Genomic DNA, 20,390 nt, shown 5'->3' with positions numbered 1-20,390 from the left:
GTTTCTAAGCTGTGTACATGACATAGATGGTTTCCACTCTCACTCTTCATTCCTGAACTTATTACATTGATCTTGAATACTTACCTATTTTATTTTATATATTTCCTCCAGGCCAGACTGCAACAGGATATAAACCTGGGGATATTATTTGTGTGGGATTCTATAACTTCATAACTGTTGAGTTGCTATTGTGTGCCAAGATTCCCACCTTCTGCCTCCTCCCTCCCCAACACACTTTTGAATGTGTATTGTGTCAATGCACAGAGATGAACCTTAGATCACTCAGAGCTGAGAAACTTCTCTTCAGGATGGTCACATCTGGAGACATATTTGACAGGAATGGCATCCATTCCTTTGTTGGATTTCAGCATATTTTAGAGCAAGGATAGAGGACAACTTTGAAATGATGAGGTAGGCCTTTGTTAGTTTTCTGAGGATAGAACCTCCTAGAAGTGGTGAATTCTTGATAATGACCATGATGGAGGATGCATTGACATGGACTGCTTTCCATTTACTTAGGAAATTCACATGTCTTTAAGATATCTCTTATTTTACAAATAGAAAATATGAGGTGTTATGATCTCTCAAGGTTTATATTACATTTTAAGAAAAAATGATGAATTTGCTCTCCACAGGGTCAGAGGGCAGACTAAGCATAGATTGAACTGATATCTTTAATAACAATGAAGTTATATTCTATGAATTAAATATGAGTTAAAAAAATTCAACCTCCAATTCAACCCCAAATCTCAATTTAATTTACAACTCAGGCAATATTTTGTAGGACATTATTTTACCTTTTCCATTGGTAAGCTGTTTTTATTTCCTGGTATTTGATATTATTTTGAAAAAAGGAATATTTGGGGCTAATGGCACAGTGGCTTTGAAAGCACAGGAATGTTGCTGCCTTACATGCTACTTAATCTCCTCTGTTAAAAGTTGATATAATTTGGGGCTTTTGGCTGGCTCAGTTGGTAGAGCATGTGACTCTTAATCTAGGGGTCTTGAGTTCAAGCCCCATATTGGGCCTGGAGCCTAGTTAAAATAAATAAAATAATAAAAAATTATTTTTAAAAAGTTGATATAATTCTGCATAAACAAAAAAGACATGTCTAAGGTCTTGGAAAGTAAAAATTTAGTATTAACTTTAATAGACAAATACTAGTTGAATAAACGTAGGCCTAGTTTAGATGGCAAGAACTACCTGAATTCATGAAAAACCTGAAATACAGATCATCTTATTTTTTTTAAAGGACATATAGTAAATGAAGATAGTTCAGTCCAATAATATATACTTATTAAAGTCCATACCAATTACAGCATTATGCTAGATCCTGGGAATCCGGTAACCCAGGGGCAGTATCAGTCCCTGGCCTTGAGGTCATTGTCTAGAAGGGAAAGCTGAGGTAAAAACATGTGAGTCAGAATATAGCAGGTGCTGTGGTAGAGAAGGCACAAAATGCTGGGAGTCAGTGAAAGGTTTCTACAGGAGATAATGTATTAGTTATGTATTGCTGTATAACAATTACGCCAAATGTAATACCTTTAAACAATAAAATTTTACCATCTCATATAGTTTCTGACAGTCGAGAAACCTGGAGAGGCTTAACTTATGGTTCTGGCTCAGCGTCTCTTGTGAAGTTGCCATCATGATGTTGGGCAGAGATGCTGTCATCTGAAGGCTTGACTGGGGAGAATCCATTTTCAAAATGGCTATTGGCAGGAGGCTTTAGTTCTCTGCCACAGGGGTGTCTTCACAGGGCTACTCATGACATTGTCTCTAACCTATCCCAGAGTGAGGGATCTAAGTGAGTGAAAGCCAAAAGCTACAATGTCTTTTATAACCTAGCCTCAGGAGTGACATTCTTCACTTCCTCCTTATTCTGTTGATCATACAGATCAACTCTGATATAATATGGGAGAAGACTATGCAAGGGTGTAAGGCAGGGACCATTGGGAGCCATCTTGGACACTGGCTACCATAGATATTACCTAACCCTACTAGAAGTTCCCAAGAAATATACTTTAATAAACGGTGATTTTAAATAGATTTTAGTTAACTGGTAGCCTTAACTGGTATTCTTTAGCTGAAATATAAATGTCTGTACATAAAAGGAGAATAATAATGGTAGCCAATATTTATTGAACTCTTTCTGTGTGGCAAGCACTGTCAAAGTACTTTCCATGTATCATGAGAGAGAGTACAGCTTAGTATTTAAGCATCTGGATTCTAGAGCTACATAGGATTTTTTAAAAAATATTGATTTGTTGTGCCAGATTACTTAACCCTTTTGTGCCTTGGTTTTCTTATCTATAAGTAAAAGGAATAGTATGTCCCTCATAGGATTGTCTTGAGGATAAAGTAAGCCAAGCCACCAGGGTCTCTCCTAATTGCTGCCACACTTATGTTCAGAAACAGATTTTTAAATTACTTTATTTCTTTATTCTTTACCCATGGGAGATGCAAGGGATAGGCATCACATTGGACTGACGCAGTGGGAAGCAAGGAAATCTGAGTTCAGAGTTGGATGTCCTCCACAAAACAGGCTGGTCAACTCCCATGATGCCAGTCAGCTAGGCTGGGTTTCAAGTTGTTAGTGCACTGATATGTTCACTCCTTCTGGAAAAATGAAAAAAACAATGTGGGTCACTCTATGGACTACTGGGCAAGTATTTGCTCCCTAGGGGAGGCAGATCTGCTTACTGGCTTGGAATAACCCATGCTTTTTCTGTGGAACACCAAAGGCTGGCCAACAGGCCACCCCATGGTGTCCCTCTGACCTCATGCCCTATGACTGAGGACATTCTTTCTTCTTTGCCCTGGCACCCTTTGAAGTCCCACCTGCTATTCTCATCTGGTTTAATCTGGTTTAATCTGGCTCTTGTCATTTTTATCTCCTTAACATTGCTCAAAATGTCCCTGCAGGACCCTCCCTCCTCAACTATTTCTATCTTTAGAAAATAGAAACTTGGATACAAGAGCTGGCTTTTCCTCAGCTAGGTCATCTGCCTAAAGCCTTCCCAGGTTATTGTGGGCATATCATTGTATTCATATATCATTGCTCTGGACTGTGAAAACAGCTTTTCACCAACTAAATCACCAAAAGCCCCAGACAAGTTTATCTGAATTTGTAAAGGTCTCTGGGAGGGTTTTATTTCCTTTTCTTGTATACAGTTACTTAGAAATAAATGGTAGGGACTTACAATGGCAATGTGATAAAAACTATGTTCAGAATGGTGCCACCCCCTCCTTTGGGAATAATACTGGTAAGTCCTTTTAAAATGTACAAGAGAAACACCAACTACTCACCAGGGCTTACTCTTTAAATAAGAACAGAGTAAGAACTTCGTTAGTTAAAGCAAACCCTCATTAGCTGAGAACCGTCTATTAGGTTCCTGTATTTACCTTTCCACGATGAAAGGCAAGACTTGCCATCACCAAGATAAAGGACTTGCCAGAAGTTTGAGCAGTCTCCACCTTTTCCTGGACAGTTGTCACCTTGGCCTCAGTTCTTGCCTGGCTGGTGACACAGCATCTGTAGTCCTACTGTCCACAGCTGGGATAGGTGGGGATGGGGGTCCAGGAGGCACAAGCAGCTCCTGTTCCACATCTGCTCAGCCCTCTCCTGTCCTTGTTGAAAACTTTTTTCAAACTCGGTGTCCTTAGAGAAATCTGTTTAAAATCAATCTCTGGCCAACCCCTTTCTGTGTCCTCACAGTCAACCATCCATCCAGTCTAGCCACTGCCTCTGGATATGTTTTTTCATAAACAAATGCAAACATGCATCTCTGCAAAGAGAATATAAAAGACACGAGAGTGTAAGTCCCTCTTATTGCCTTAGGAACCAAAGAAATTAAAGGAATGACCCCATTCCGAGACTTTACACTGTTGCAAGTTATGGGCATGCTCAGGATAGTAGCTTTGAAGTAGAGCAAATCAGTTCCAGATCTGCCCCTTAGTAGAAGTGCTATTCAGCTGCCTCGAGCCTCATTTTCTTTACAGCTAACATGCAAATAATGATAAGCAACTTAGAATTGTCGTGAAGATTTGGAGACCATATAAAGCATCTAGGAAGTGCCTGGCACATGTAAGCACTCAATATTCCACCTATTATCATAATTATTTAAAAAAATCCCTCTACACTCAAGGCTTCTGGAAAGGTTGGACTGCTGATACCTCACTATATCTTCATTGCCATAGCTAGTAATACAGCCCCATTTTATACATGATTATTATTAACTCACATTTTAGATGTGAAAACTGAGCCTAAAGAGTTCAAGTGATTCAACCAAAGTTGTGTTTTGTCAGAGTGGGCCTCAAATGGATTTCCTCAAATTCTGACTGAGCACAAATCTCAGGGTTCAACATTAAATGATAGTTATCTTTAGCAAGGCAGATGGGTGGGTAAAAACAACAACAATGAAACTATCACCAAATGTAGTGAGCACTATAAAGATATGTACAAATTGCTCTAATAAATCAGATCAAAGAACAGTTAATTCCAGGGTAAGGGATGGGTGGAAGTGAGGATGGGGTGAAGTTAGGGAGGCTCTGAAGTGTAATTGTTAACCCTTATCTAGTGGACTTCTGAAACAAGTGGTCATAAACTGGGCTGCTTGCAGAAACATTTTATTTGTCCATTATTATTATTATTATTATTATTATTATTATTATTTGAGAGAGAGGGCAAGAGTGAGAGTGAGCAGGGGAGGGGCAAAGGAAGAGGGAGAGAATCTTAGTCAGGCTCCATGCTCAGTGCAGAGCCAGATGCAGGGTTCAATCTCATGAATCGTGAGATCATGACCCAAGTAGAAATCAAGAATAGGAGGCTTAACTGACTGAGCTACCCAGGCGCTCCTTATTTGTACTTTAAAGTGCCTAAAATTATTTTGAATTGGTTGCAAACATTTAAAAACAGGACATTTCATGTAAAAATAGAAATTTTTGGCTTCTCTTAGAAAATCAGGTTTTAACATGATTGTTCATCATTCTACCTGGTGTCAGTTGGCTGTCCACTTCAGCCTGGGCTGACCTCCAACATTGTCCACACTGGGCTTCTTCTTGACCTTTGTCAAGGGTCAAGAAATGGAAAAGATAAGATTTTTCAGCAACCAAGCTTGAAAATTTGAAGTGCTAGCGGGGTAAGGAAAATCTTTGTTTACTTAAGTAGAATAAAATATTCAGGAAATCTACTATTTATTTATTTATGTTTTAAATCTTTAAAAAAATTAAAAAAAATTTTTTTTAAATGTTTATTTCTGACACAGAGAGAGACAGAGCATGAGCGGGGGAGGGGCAGAGAGAGAGGGAGGCACAGAATCCGAAGCAGGCTACAGGCTCTGAGCTGTCAGCACAGAGCCCGACGGGGGGCTTGAACCCACAGACCGCGAGATCATGACCTGAGACGAAGTCGGTCGCTCAGCCGACTGAGTCACCCAGGCGCCCCTAAAAAATTTTTTTTAAGTGTATTTATTTATTTCGAGTGGGGAGAGGGGAGGGAGAGAGAGACTCCCAAGCAGGCTCTTTGAGAGAGAGGGAGAGAGAGAGAATCCCAAGCATGCTCTGAGCTGTCATCATGGAGCCTGATGCAGAGGGCTTGATCTCACCAACCGCGATATCATGACCTGAGCTGCTATCAAGAGTCCAACCCTCAACCTACTGAGCCACCCAGGTGCCCTGAGAAATTTACTATTTATTGACTAAACGTATCCTTTACTACTTAGATTTCAAGTATATGTCTAAACGTAATGATCACAAAGGGACTAGAGAGTTGGAAATCCTGTGGAGACTGTGAAGGTGTTGAAGTGAATTCAGAAAGAAATATGCTTCAGAAAAGGGAAGTAGTAACGTAGGAACTCTAAGGGCTTGCATGCCACCATGTTTTGCTGATTTTGCTGATTACTATTAGATATATATTAATAAAGATTAACTGACTAATTTATAATTTATTCTGTTTTTTCAAATTCCCATATCTGGACATATGATTTAATGCAGAGGCTTTCAAGCAATTTTGCCCAAGACCCACAGTATGGAATACTTTTTCATCACACATACACGCATGTACATTAATCTGTGGGTGGACACTTGGGTTGCTTCTACCTTTTGGCTATTGTGAAAAATGCCACTATGGATGTGGATGTACAAATATCTGTCCAAGTCTCTGCTTTCAGTTGTTTGGGTATATACCCAGAAGTGGAATTGCTAGATTACATGGTAAATCTATTTTTAATATTTTGAGGAAGACGATGATATTTATAAGGATGATTTTCAGATTACAGCTACTGTGAAATAATGGACTGCATTAGAATGTTCATCTGCATCTCCATTACTCTCCAGTATGCTGCCATTTTGCAAAAAATTCTCAAAGAAATTTTGTTATTGTGGTTCTGAGGAGCATAGGACTTTGTAGGGGCAGTGTCAGAGTAGCACCAACCTCTGGGGACAACCTGCCACTGAATGATGAATGAATAATACCCAATAAGAAAACTTCATATGGAGATCAAGAAATTGCCTCTGCTTTCTGTGTTAAAATATATGCTTATTAATCTAGTCTGTTTTGTGTCATGACTATACAAGCTTAAAAACTGATGCTCTTCTCCATGGGCTCTAAGCAGCCTCAAGTGAGATGGCAAGGAATGAAGAAAAGTCCTAAATTCCAGTCAAAGCCATCAATATTTACATGAAACAAAATAGAAACCCCAAATAAAACCAAGAACCCTAACTTCTGTTTCTAAGAGGTACGTATCAATGTAGGTTCATTGTAGGATAATAAAAAAAAATAGACATAAAAATATAGAAATGGAAACCATCTGTTCCCATCCACTTTTTGTTAAATTCTTCCAGATTATTTTTTTGGACATAAATGTATTTTGTGTACATTTTAATTTATCAAACAAGTCATGCTATAATTTATTATTTTGTGACTTTTCCCCCCAATTTGTATGTTATATACACATTTATATACCATATCTTTTCTCATGAAATAATATTTATGATAGAAAAACATCAGTTTTCGTAGAAAAAAACATTTGACAAAATACAGCATCCTTTCTTAATAAAAACCCTCAAGACAGTAAAGATAGAAGGAACATACCTCAAGATCTTAAAGGACATATATGAAAAATCATCCTCAATGAAAGAAAACAGAACTTTCCTCCTAAGGTTAGGAATACATCATGGATGTCCACTCTCACCACTGTTATTCAACATAGTGTTGGAAGCCCTAGACTCAGGAATCAAACAACAAAAAGAAATAAAAGGCATCCAAATTGGCAAGGAGGAAGTCAAACTGTCATTCTTCACAGATGACATGATACTCTATGTAGAAAACCGAAAAAGCCCCACTCAAAAATTGCTAGAACTGATACATGAATTCAGCAAAGTCTCAGGTCATAAAATCAGTGTACAGAAATTGGTTGTGTTTCTATACATCAATAATGAAGCAGCAGAAAAAGAAATCAAGGAATCAATCCCATTTGCAAATGCATCAAAAATTGTAAAATACCTAGGAATAAACCTAACCAAAGAGGTGAAAAATCTATATACTGAAAAGTATAGAAAGCTCATTATGAAAGAAATTGAAGAACACGAAAAAAATGGAAAAATATTCCATGTTCATGGATTGGAAGAATAAATATTGTTAAAATGTCAACACTACCCAAAGCAATTTACATGTTCAATGCAATCCATATCAAAATATCACCAGCATTCTTCACAGAGCTAGAAAAAACAATTCTAAAATTTGTATGGAACCAAAAAAGACCCCAAATAGCCAAAGTAATGTTGAAAAAGAAAACCAAAGCTGGAGGCATCACAACTCCAGGCTTCAAGCTGTATTACAAAGCTGTAATCATCAAGACAGTATGGTATTGGCACAAAAACAGACACATAGATCAATGGAACAGAATAGAGAACCCAGAAATGGACCCACAAATGTATGGCCAACTAATCTTCGACAAAGCAGGAAAGAATATCTGATGGAAAAAAGACAGTCTCTTCAGCAAATGGTATTGGGAAAGATGGACAGCGACATGCAGAAGAACAAACCTGGACCACTTTCTTACACCACACACAAAAATAAACTCAAAATGGATGAAAACCTAACATAAGGCAGGAAGCCATCAAAATCCTAGAGGAGAGAACAGGCAACAACCTTTTTGACCTTGGCTGCAGCAACTTCTTACTTGACATGTCTCCAGAGGTAAGGGAAACAAAAGCGAAAACGAACTATTGGGACTTGATCAAGATAAAAAGCTTCTGCATAGCAAAGGAAACAATCAACAAAAATAAAAGTCAGCCTATGGAATGGGAGAAGATATTTGCAAATGACATATCTGATAAAGGGTTAGTATCCAAAATCTAGAACTTTTCAAACTCAACACCCGAAAAACAAAAGAGATGGGCAGAAGACATGAATAAACATTTTTCCAAAGAAGACATCCAAATGTCCAAAGGACACATGAAAAGATGCTCAACATCACTCATCATCAAGGAAATACAAATCAGTATCAAAATGAGATACCGCCTCACACCTGTCAGAATGGCTAACAATAACAACTCAGGCAACAACAGATGTTTGTGAGGATGAGGAGAAACAGGAACCCTTTTGCACTGCTGGTGGGAATGCAAACTGGTGCAACCACTCTGGAAAATAGTATGGAGGTTCCTCAAATAATTAAAAATAGAACTACCCTGTGACCCAGAAATTGCACTACTAGGAATCTATCCAAAGGATACAGGAGTGCTGATCTGAGGGACACGTGTACCCCAATGTTTATAGCAGCACTATCAACAATAGCCAAAGTACGGAAAGAGCCCAAATGTCCTTCGACTGATGAATGGATAAAGAAGATGTGGTATATATATATACAATGGAATATTCTGTGGTGATCAAAAAGAGTGAAATCTTGCCATTTGCAACAACATGGATGGAACTAGAGTGTATATGCTATGCAAAATAGGTCAGTCAGAAAAAGACATATCATATGATTTCACTCATATGTGGAATTTAAGGAACAAAACAGAGGTACATAGGGGAAGGGAAACAAAAATAAGGTAAAAACAGAGAGGGAGACAAACCATAAGAGACTCTTAAATATAGAGAACAAACTGAGGGTTGCTGGTGGGTGTTGGGTGGGGCGATGGACATTAAAGATTAGGACCCTTGTTGGGATGAGCACTAGGTGTTATATGTAAGTGATGAATTACTAAATTCTATTCCTGAAATCATTATTATACGATACGGTAACTAATTTGGATTTAAATTTTAAAAATTGTTAAAAAAATTTAAAAAGTAAAATATCAGTTTTATGGATACCACTTTATTTGTTTAATGTTGTATTATGGGACTTTGTCTTTGCAATTTTATTTTGCGAATACAACAATGAATATTTTTTTCATAGGTTAATTTTTAAGTTCATCTTGATTTTTTGGGATGAATCTTAAAAATAATATGGCTTTTGCAAATGTATGCATCAATTCTTATTTTTTCATATTTGCATATTTTTAAAATATATTTGCATATTTTCAATATTTTTAAAAATGTTTTTATTATTTTTATTTTTGAGAGAGAGAGAACAGAAACTGGGGAGGGGCAGAGAGAGAGGGAGACACAGAATCTGAAGCAGCCTCCAGGCTCTGAGCGGTCAGCATAGAGCCTGACATGGGTCTCAAACACATGAACTGCAAGATCATGACCTGAGCTGAAGTCTGATGCATAACAGACTGAGCCACCCAGGCACCCCTGCATATTTTCAATATTAAAAGTAATATAAATTTATTATTATTACAGGCTTGAATAGTACAAAATAGAATAGCAAGAAGAGTTAAAATTTCTCTTTTTCCTCAAGGTAATTGTGTTAACAATTTAGTGAACATTCTTTTAGACTTTCAGTGCATGTATGCAAACATACATATTTATATAAATGAGATCCGATGCTACATTTGAGTTTGGTAACCCAAACTTTTTAACTTAGAAAATAGTGGATTTTTTCCATGTCATTAAATATTCTTTTACAGTATTTTTTGATGGTTTCAAACTATTGCATTGTGGTGGCAAAACTTTTCCTTTACTGTCTTTGGTTCAGGGTTTGGTGTCTATGAATTAAACTGACAAGAGACAGATTAATAAGAGGAAAAAACAGATTTTTTAAATTTATCTATGTGCATGGGAATTCACAGAAAAATGTGAATCAAGGAAGTGGTTAGAATTTGGGGCTTATATACCATCATCATAGGGTCAGAAGAGGGGGAAAAGGGCATGTAGGGGAAAATAAAAGACTTTTAGGGAAGATAAATGGGCCCTTAGAAGAATAGATAGATGTAACAGCTTAGCAACAATGTCTATTTAGGTGATTTCTTATCCTGGTGCTGATCTCCAGTGATAGAAGGGCACTTAGGACAGCTTAATTCTTTGGGTGAGGCTCTGCTTTTAGGCAGATGGGGGGAAGTTCAGAAAAGAAAACTCTTCACAGTGGTATTTTCTGAATCCTTTCACCATATTTGTATTACCCAGGTCAATCCAAGTTTCTGCAGCCTCTGTGGAGGGGAACATGCCGGCTGACAGCCTCTACTAACAGGTTGGGGCTCCCTCCTGCTGCTCCTGCCCTCCCAGCCACCAGCTCATTGGAGCAAGACCAGGTACTGACCATGGGCAATTACTCTGTTTTGAGGGAGCATGGTGCAAAATCTTTGCTCATGCAGAGAAGCTGGATCAATCATGATCTCATTATTGGATTTGAGTTGAGGTATAAGTAGAATGTTCAACTGTTCACAGTGAATTCACGGCTTAAAGATGCATGAAGGAGAGCCATGAGGGAGAGTAATTGCCTTGAAAAGTCAAAAATAGGTCAGTTAACATTATTGGGAAGCAGGATGTGTAAGAAAGGCTATCAGGTTGATATAAATACGTAGAATAAAGAGTTATGTTTTAGGGTAAAGACCCGAGATGAAAATTTGAATCTTGATACCCCACTTTATGGTATGTGACTTGCATCAATTAACCTTCTGAGCCATAGTTTCCTTATCAGTAACATGAAGATAATAATATGTCTGTTATTGAGTTGTAGGAAGAATTTACTGAGATAATATAGGTAAAACATTAAATAAATGTAGTCATTATTATAGCTATATCTTCCCATATTTCCCTTATATTTGATATTCTTCCTGTGCTATATTTTTGCCTGTACTGTATTTTTGAATCTCTGGCATTTAATATATTAATTTATGAATATGTAATTAATGATTGCTATGTTATGTTCCAGGAAGTTTTCATAATGAAGTCTGGATTTTTTATTGACCAAAGTTCTAAAATAACCAAATAAATGTTTTATTCTACAACTTTCTTTCACTTTGAAGGGTAAAAGGAATATTCTACCAAGACTGATCATTTGATTTTGGGCTTATAAAAGTTGAACTCATTTAATTAAAAAGAATATTAGCAGTGAAATACCAGTTGACAACTGGGTAGACTACATGCATCCTCATAGGATTTGAATTTCTTACCTTATTTATTTATTTTTTCCTTAGAAAGGAAGTACCTAGAATTTTCTCTCTTGTGGGAATAGTATATAGACGGGGTGGGTAGATTCAATTTTTAGAATATGTCAACTTTCTGCCTCTTCCCATCCCCACCCTACTAGATAATTAAGGACTACGTGGCATGTATAAATAGCCTCGGCTGAGAACATCCTCATATCTTTGCCCCTCTCATCACTGAGCAGGGCCCATAACTGATGTTGCAATTAGAGCGCTGATTTAGCTCTGAGAGACACATTGCAAATGATCCACTGAGGAGGATGGTATTTATATCACTACTGACTGATGAGGACTTTGTCAACTGTGCCTTTGGCAGATCATTCAATGGCACGCCCCTGGGTTAATCTACTTCTCATTATAACCGATGATCCATGGTGATGTATTTTCAGAACCACTCATCTTACACAGGGTGCCATGATGTGGAACAGACCTACATAAATACAGATAATTAGGGAAATACTCAATCCAAAGTATAGAGATCAACAGAAGAGCTGTAGAGGTCAAGATATTTAGTGACTTACTGGGGCACATTTGATATCATTTGTGCCAACAGGAATTTACACTTCTGGTTTTAGGGTTTAATTGTTTGTTTTGACATAAGAGAAAGGAAATCAAAGTAGATTGACTACTTAAGTTTGCCATAGAAAAGTCAGGCAATTTGAAGTTGTCTTTTTTCATTTCTTAGATGCTATGAGTGCTTCAGAATCATAACATATTCTCAGGTCAAATATTTAATACAGAATCAGAAATCCTAGGATTATATGATTAAGAGTTAAAAGCCTGTAGTTCCCTATCTATTATCTATATACCTACCTACCTACCTACCTATCATCTGTCTGTCTTTCCTTTGTGTAAAATGAATAGTAGAAACACAAATATGAAGTTGGGCTCATAGTCTTCCTAACTCTTCCTTAATGGCTAGAAGGTGGGATGTTGCAGTGTGTTAGAAGAAAGCTTAACTTTTGCTCTCTTCTTTAATGTGGAGAATTTATATCTACAATGCTTTGTGAAGAACTTTGAAAACATAGCTTCATGTTCCAGCAATCCTCCTACAATCCTGCAATCCTCCTGCTCCATGCTGATCCTCCAGCAATCCCAAAGAGATTACCACCTCTAAACCTTTCCTACATAGAAACCTTTCTATCAAACGTACACTGGGAGTCCAAATGATATTGCAATATGGAAAGCCATTGCTCAGTACACACTGAGTCTCCCTAATGGGCACCAAGGAACTCTTCTCCTTTTTCCATGCTCTCCTCTCAGGACCAACCTCTTTCTCCTTTCTGATTTCTGGCTCAGGTGCTCAGCCAGTCAGATGGGTCCTATTGGAGCTGGAGAGAAGGGAAGTAGAGTGGTGGTGTCCTTACTCTAAAGAGTAAGGGCAAAATGAAAATGGTACCTCTGATTCAATCTTAAAGTGAAATAGCTACCAAGTTAACTCTTCCCTTACTGGCTTTGGCCCACTTTTAGAAAATGTTTGTGTTATTTTGTGTCTTTCTTCCCTCTTACCAAAGACCCTCGGTATTGTTCTAACTTGTATGCAACAGAATGAACAGAGTGAAAATCTCTGGGTTACTACAATCAAGCCTTCCCTGTCTTCTTCTATAAACATCTGCCTCCCCTGTGACTAGTGGCTATGGGCTAAGGACCATCTCAATTAACATCTCAAAAATATCAGATGTAGCCCCTTGAGAGGATAAAAAACTAAGCAGGAAGTCCATATGTGACTTAGACCTTGTATCTAGAATATATAAAGAACTCCCAAAACTCAAAAATAAAGGAAAAAAAAACCCCACAATTTAAAAAATGGACAAATGACTTGAAAAAAAACTTTAAAAATCTACAAATGCCCAATAAGCACATGAAAAGACGCTCAGCGTCATTGGAGAAATGCAAATTAAAACCATAGTGAGATGCTATCCACATAAAAGAGTGGCTGAAAATAAAAATAAAAATAAAATAAAGTAAAATAAAATACAACAATTGCCATATGCTGATGAGGGTACAGAGCAATTGGAACTCTCATCCATTGTTGGTGGGAATGCAAAAGTATAGCCACTTTAGAAAACAGTTTCACAGTTAATATACACTTATTGTATGACCCAGTAATCCTACTTTTAGGTACTTACCTAAGTGTATTGAAAACACGTTCATTCAAAAACCTACATGCAAATGTTTATAGCAACGTTATTCTTAAGCACCAAAAACTGTAAATAACCCTGATGTCCTTCATCTGGTTAATGGATAAACAAACTATAGTTCATCCAAACAATGAAACCACTGAGCAATAAAAAGGAACTAACTTCTGATACATGCAACAATATGGATGAATCTCCAATTGTTATTCTGAGTAAAAGAAATGAGATTCAAAAAGCTCAAAATCATACCATCTGATGCCATTTATATGACTTTCTGGAAAAGGCAGAAAACAGAAAATGGAGACAACAAAGGGACATAAGGGGGGACGTTTTGAGATCATTGCAATGCTGTATATCTTCATGGTGGTGGTTACACTATTGTACATATTTCCTAAAACTCATAGGACTGCACTGAGAAGGGCAAACTTTACCATATGTAAATTACACTTCAGTAATTTAAAAAAAGAAATAGCCATCGAGAAGATAGAAGACAAAGATAAAAGTGATCAATCATGGCAACTTACTTCTTTAAGAAAACTAAGAAAATTAGACAAACCCCTGGTGATATTACTCAGGGTTGCCAAAAGGACCAGGGAGAGAAGGCAGGACATGTGGCATAACAGGTCCATCCAAGGCAGCCTCTTTTGTCCCTTGAGGTTCAGGACTGTGGAGGAAAGGGACAATGAGTGAAGGCTGGGAAGATAACATCTATGAGGAAAAGTTGATAGTTTCCCTAGCAACAGGGGCTGTAAGGGTAACTTGAGAGCCATGAGTTTCCAAGCCTCCTTGACAGTTTGATTACAGTTTGATTCTGCTATTTAGAAGTGAATAGCTGTAATGATCTTTAGCATATTATAATGGAATTTTGTCTACAACATTATTTAAAAACTAACAATTTATTGTGCTTATGATATGCTAGACACTATTCTATGTTCTTCATATTTATTAACCCATTTAAACATCTCATCAATCCTATGAAGGGAGGGATTATTATTGTCTCCATTTTACAGATATAGACATAGAGGAGCGAGAGAGGGAGTTGCATTTGCATCTCCTTGTTGAAACAAAATGATGTTTTTTTGCAGATTTGTCTTTCCAGTGTGTCCTTTTTCTTTTAATAGCATTCTTTCATTTATATTGTCTTTTATACTTGACAGAGTACTTTCAAAAGCCATATTTTATTTGCAACCAGAGGAATTTTGGTGTGAAGTAGTAGTTATTTGTATGTGTGGTTGAAGTGTAATGATGATAGTTTCTAGAAAGTTCTAGGAAGAGTTAAATGCTGCTCTTCTGAATTCTTTATCTTAGTTTTTATTTTCTATGCCCTTATAAAATTTCCCCTTTTCTTTTTTGATTCCTACTGATCCTTCAAGGCCCCACCTCCCCATTCAGTGATGTTTATGAAGTGCCTGCTATATGCTGGGCATCAGCTTTTCTTCCCTGACCCCTGAGGGAGTATGCCACCACCTTTCTTCACAATGAGAGTACAAAAATGAATGAACCCTGCCTTTGGGAAGGTCATTGTCTAGTTGGATAGTGGACAGATGCATGGCCCACTCTATATCACATATCACTGCAAAATGGAGGCAGTGAATGAGTCTAAGGATACACATGTTCTCCTGAAATAGGAAGAACAAGGAAGAATAGAGTAAAAGATGAGGTAGAAGAGAAAATGAAGAATATCCACTTGCCAAGAATAAGAAGATCAGGGGTAGAATTGGGAGCCTGAAGAAATAAGGGAGTTTTGGAACAGTTACCTTTGGGAATAGGAAAGGAGTCAGCTCACAATTAGTAACAGCAGTCATTCTGAACCTAGTGCACCATAGAATTACCTGATTAACAAAAATACCAATGCTTGTTTCCTATCCTAGAGTTGCCAATTCAGTTGAGATTGTGGACGGGGTTCAGTCACTAATGGTTTAAGAAAGCTCCCAAGTGAGAAAGAGGATCTCTTTTGCGTTGCTGGTGGGAATGCAAACTGGTGCAGCCACTCTGGAAAACGGTATGGAGGTTCCTCAAATAATTAAAAAATTAAATAATAGAACTATCCTATGACCCAGCAATTGCACTACTAGGTATTTATCCAAGGGATACAGGTATGCTGTTTTGAAGGGACACATGCACCCCAATGTTTATAGAAGCACTATTGACAATAGTCAAAGTATGGAAAGAGCCCAAATGTCCATCGTTGGATGAATGGATAAAGAAGATGTGGTATACACACACACACACACACACACACACACACACACACACACACAATGGAGTATTACTTGGCAATCAAAAGAATGAAATCTTGCCATTTGCAACTATGTGGATGGAATTAGATTATATTATGCTAAGCTAAATAAGTCAGTCAGAGAAAGACAAATATCATATGACTTCGCTCATATGAGAACTTTAAGATACAAAACAGGTGAACCTAAGGGAAGGGAAGCAAAAATAATATAAAAACAGGGAGGGGGACAAAAACACAAGAGACTCTTAAATATAGAGGACAAACAGAGTTGCTGGAGGGGTTGTGGGAGGGAGGGATGGGCTAAATGGGTAAGGGGCTTAAGGAATCGACTCCTGGAATCATTGTTACACCATGTGCTACACTTGGATGTAAATTATAAAAAATAAATAAATTATAGAAGGTAAAAAAAAAAGAAAAAAGAAAAATAAAGCTCCCAAGTGATTCTAATGTGAACTGGGATTGAGAAACACTGCAAATATTGCTGAATAGTGCTGAGGGGCTCGTGCTTATCCTGTGTAAGTAAATTTCTCACTGTTAGTTACTCTCAGATTCATTTACTTGTTCATTAAAAAATGTTTGTTGAGTACCCATTATGTGTCAGGTACCTCACTGGACAGAGAAAAAGTCATCTAAGTGCTTTGATAACTATTTCCCTACCATTTTGGCACTCACATTGTGGATTAAATCTTCTTTAAAAAATGTAGTAGAAGATATTTGAACACTTACTATGTATTATTGAAACTTTACAATGCCTACATGTGGTAGGCCCTGTCCTTGTCATGCCCCACATTTTATAATGAGGGAAATGAGCCACAGAAAACTGAGGTAACTTGCCCAAGATCATACAGCCAGTAGCTGGCAGAACAGAGAGACTGTAAAGTGGTGTCCTTAACCACAAAGCAGTATTGCCTCTCTGCTGCCTCTATCTCCATGCTGAGCCTGAAGCCCTCAGAAATACTGAAAATACCATAAGCCAGTTATATTCAAAGTGATGGAGGGTATCTTGTCCTGAATGAATGCATTTCATTGACCAGTATGCAGTCAGTCACATGGCTACATCTTGTTGCTGACAAGGCTGAGAAATGCAGTCTGACTATGTGTACAAGAAGTAAACACAAAAGGACGAGTGAACAACTAGGCAGCCTTTGATACAGTCTCCTCTGATGAGACAGAAGTTATATATTTAAAGTAGTCAAATGTGTCATTTTTTAAATAAGTTGTACACTTGGTGACTTGTTTAAAAAATACTTCTCTATCATAAGGATATAAAGACATTATGCTGTATTCTTTCCTAAAGGATTTTACGTTTTAACTTACATACTTAAATCTATAATCCACCTGGCATCAATTTTGGTGTATGGTGTGAGGTAAGGATTACATTTCTTCTCTTTGTGTCTGGTGTTCTGGAATTTCATGATGCTGTTTTTGGTCTAGCTTTTTTCTTTCATGCTAAATTCTCTCACTCTGAAAATTCATGTTCTTCAAGCTCTAGGAAAATTTCTTGAGTTCTTTTTTTTGATAATTTTATGTCATCTGCTTTTTTTCCCTCAAACCCCTATCAGATATGTGACCTGGATTGATCTTTTATATATTTTATCTTTTCTCTCATACTATACATCTTTATCTTTTGTTTTTACATTTTAGTGTGTGTGTGTGTATGCCTTTAATTATTATCATTAATTTAATACTAATTATCACTTTACATAGCATTTTCTCAGACTAGCATTGACAAAGACCATTAAAAAAAAAACCAACTGATGTCACCATTTTGGCTGATGGTGGCAATAAGACTGCAAGCCAACAGGTGTTCTGACACACATGATTCTCTGGAAACTTCATACCACAGCCTGGATATAAAACCTGGTCTGTGTAATTCCGAGGCCAATGTTCATGTACTCATAAACTTTGCCAGGAATCTCTTCCATGCAGAGGGGAGAGAGAATATTCAGGAAGGGGCAGCATAAACTGAACCAAGGGGGCTGGCAAAGGTATGACACTGGAGGGAGCTTCACTGCTGCCATCAATCGCTCAATCTTTACTTCACTCATTGGATATTTGCCAGCCTCATGTGCCATGGGATTTAAGATTACAGATGTCTTTAGTGGTCAGGAGACCTCCAGGGTAGCCCAGGGCAGGGGACATGGAACAAAAATGGGTTAGGAAAGTTAGAATCTATGCTGCCGCTGTTGGGGGGAGGGAGAGAGGATTGAGAACAGTTGGAAAATAAAGTAAAAAACATGTATTATATATAAAAGTTTTATTGAATTTTCAATTTTAGCAATTCTATTTTTAATTTTACAAGAACTCTTTCTTGTTCTCTGTTATTTTTTTTCATAGCATTTTGATGCTGTTTTATAGATGCAATTATCTTCCTTAATCTTTCAGCAGATTATAGTTCTTTTCAGTTCCCTGTCTTTTCTTTATTTACCCGGAGATGCCATTATCTGTTTTTCTTGGCATCTCTCTATTGTTAAAGGTCTGTCTATTATTAGAATGGGGAATGCTTCTGACCTGGGTGGGGCTCACTGCCTGATGGTAGTTGTTTTAGGGTGATTGGCAGGGAGTTAGCTCAAATGCTGGGAAATTTCCAGATGCCATTCTATGGAGGTCTTTTCTCTGGAGCCATTCAGTTTTTCCAGATAAGAAACTTCATAATTCCTGTCTGGAGGAAAAAGGGCCTGACTACCAGGAAACTAGTCAGGCATGTTTGGGTGCATAACAATTCATTGATTAAGTGTTTCAAATCAATCCCACCCTTTGCCATAATAATAGAAATGGTAAACTCTCATCTATAGCTTACTCTGTGTCATGTACTAATCTAATTGCTTTACACTGTTCATTGCTGTAGTAATTGCTTTAATCATTTAAACCTCCTAACAAAGCTATGAGGTTACAGAAGAGGAAACTGAGGCACGGGGAATTTAAGTAACTTGCCTGAGATCACAGAACTACTAAGTTGTGAAGCCAGGATTTGGACTCAGGCTCTTTGACTGACCATAACGCCTATGCAATGCTGCCTCAATAGAAAAATGGCATAGGCTAGTATTTGGACAATGTTAGTTCCACAAGACAGGGCATTTGCCTATTTTATTCACCATTGCACATCCAAATGACAGATCAGGGCAATAAATATTCACAAAATGAGGAAAAATATAAACTTCATACAGAAAAGGCATTTACCTGTCCTGAGAGTGGGCTTACTTAAGGAAGGTGTAGTATGTGCCTGTACTGAGGCCCTCTCTTTTTCTTTTGAGTGCTAAAACTCACTTTTCCTTTTTTGTCAGGGAAAGGAAGTGGATCTGAGGTTGAAGGAGAGGTGGACCGGGGTACATTTCTCCAGAACTTTGTCATCTCCTCCAGTGGTTGGTTATCTCATTCTTTATGCAGAGACAGCTGCTATTACTTGGGAAGGGAGCTTATTAAATTTTTCTCAATATTGTATGCTGTGAATCCACATTCCCATCATTAGCTATCATCTGAAGTTCAAGGCAATCCCTAGCCCCCACCATTCCCATTAAAAGGAAAAAAAAAACGAAAAAAAACAACCAAGACCAAGGCTTGTTTTTTTATATTGTTCTGTCTGAAAGAAGACTTGTACCATTCTTTTCCTTACAGAATAGGTTTAATTTTACAGTGATTATTTAAAGCATGAATTTCCTGAAATGGAGTAACCTGAAAGCAATGGGCATATACAGGCTTCTTACATGCTTGAGTGAAAAAAAAAATCTGGGTCTTATTTCAATGATTTATTGCTGTTTTGACAATGTGCTATCTTCCACTGAAATGTTTTTGTAAAAATGGGCCCATGCATAATCAGGACCTGAAGTTTTATTGCCAATGCTGCTAATATTTATGGTAGTCTGTGGAGTAGAAATGATTACTTTTATTTAGACTGCTTGTTTGCAATTCCAAACTTCTCAATGGCTTATGATTAAGGAAAATACTTTCTGTGGACTTTCCCTGTTTTAGAAGGATGGCTATCTTAGTCAGTTCTGTCTGCCATAACAGAATACCATAGACTGGGTGGCTTATAACAACAAATATGTATTTCTCACAGTTCTGGAGGCTGGGAGGTCCAAGATCATAGTGCTGGCAGATTAGGTTTCTGTTGAGAGCCCTCTTCTTGGTTCATAGACCACTGTCTTCTTGTTGTGTTTTCACATGGCAGGAGGGATAGGAGGGCTCACTAGGTCCCTTTTATACAGACACTAATCCCATTCGTGAGGGCTCCACCCTCATAAACTACTCATCTCCTGAAGCCCTCACCTCCTAATACTATTGCTTTGGAGATTAGGATTTCAACATAGGAACTTTGGAGGGATATAATCATTCAATCCATAACTGTGGCTCTTATAATAGTTTTTTTTTTTTAATATATTAAACAGAATAATTGATGGGAAGAAAGTATACTATCAAGGGAAAAATGAACAATTTCTTAAAAGAAATTAGCAGCTCTCAGGAATTGCTTGGTTATAAG

At 37.5% G+C, this 20,390-nt stretch overlaps 1 long non-coding RNA gene across 1 annotated transcript in view; it reads left to right on the top strand.

The window, feature by feature from the left end:
• The window catches only part of LOC122240423, a 67,531-nt gene that overhangs the window by 8,630 nt on the left and 38,511 nt on the right, over positions 1 to 20,390 (top strand). The window contains exon 2 of the long non-coding RNA XR_006220163.1: positions 10,515 to 10,639. This is a non-coding gene — a long non-coding RNA (uncharacterized LOC122240423). The remainder of the gene's footprint in view (positions 1 to 10,514; positions 10,640 to 20,390) is intronic.

The sequence above is a fragment of the Panthera tigris genome, chromosome B4 (genome assembly GCF_018350195.1).
Source record: "Panthera tigris isolate Pti1 chromosome B4, P.tigris_Pti1_mat1.1, whole genome shotgun sequence".
Classification (NCBI taxonomy): domain Eukaryota; kingdom Metazoa; phylum Chordata; class Mammalia; order Carnivora; family Felidae; genus Panthera; species Panthera tigris.
The sequence above is the reverse complement of the archived record's forward strand: the minus strand, read 5'-3'. Positions and strand labels throughout refer to the sequence as shown.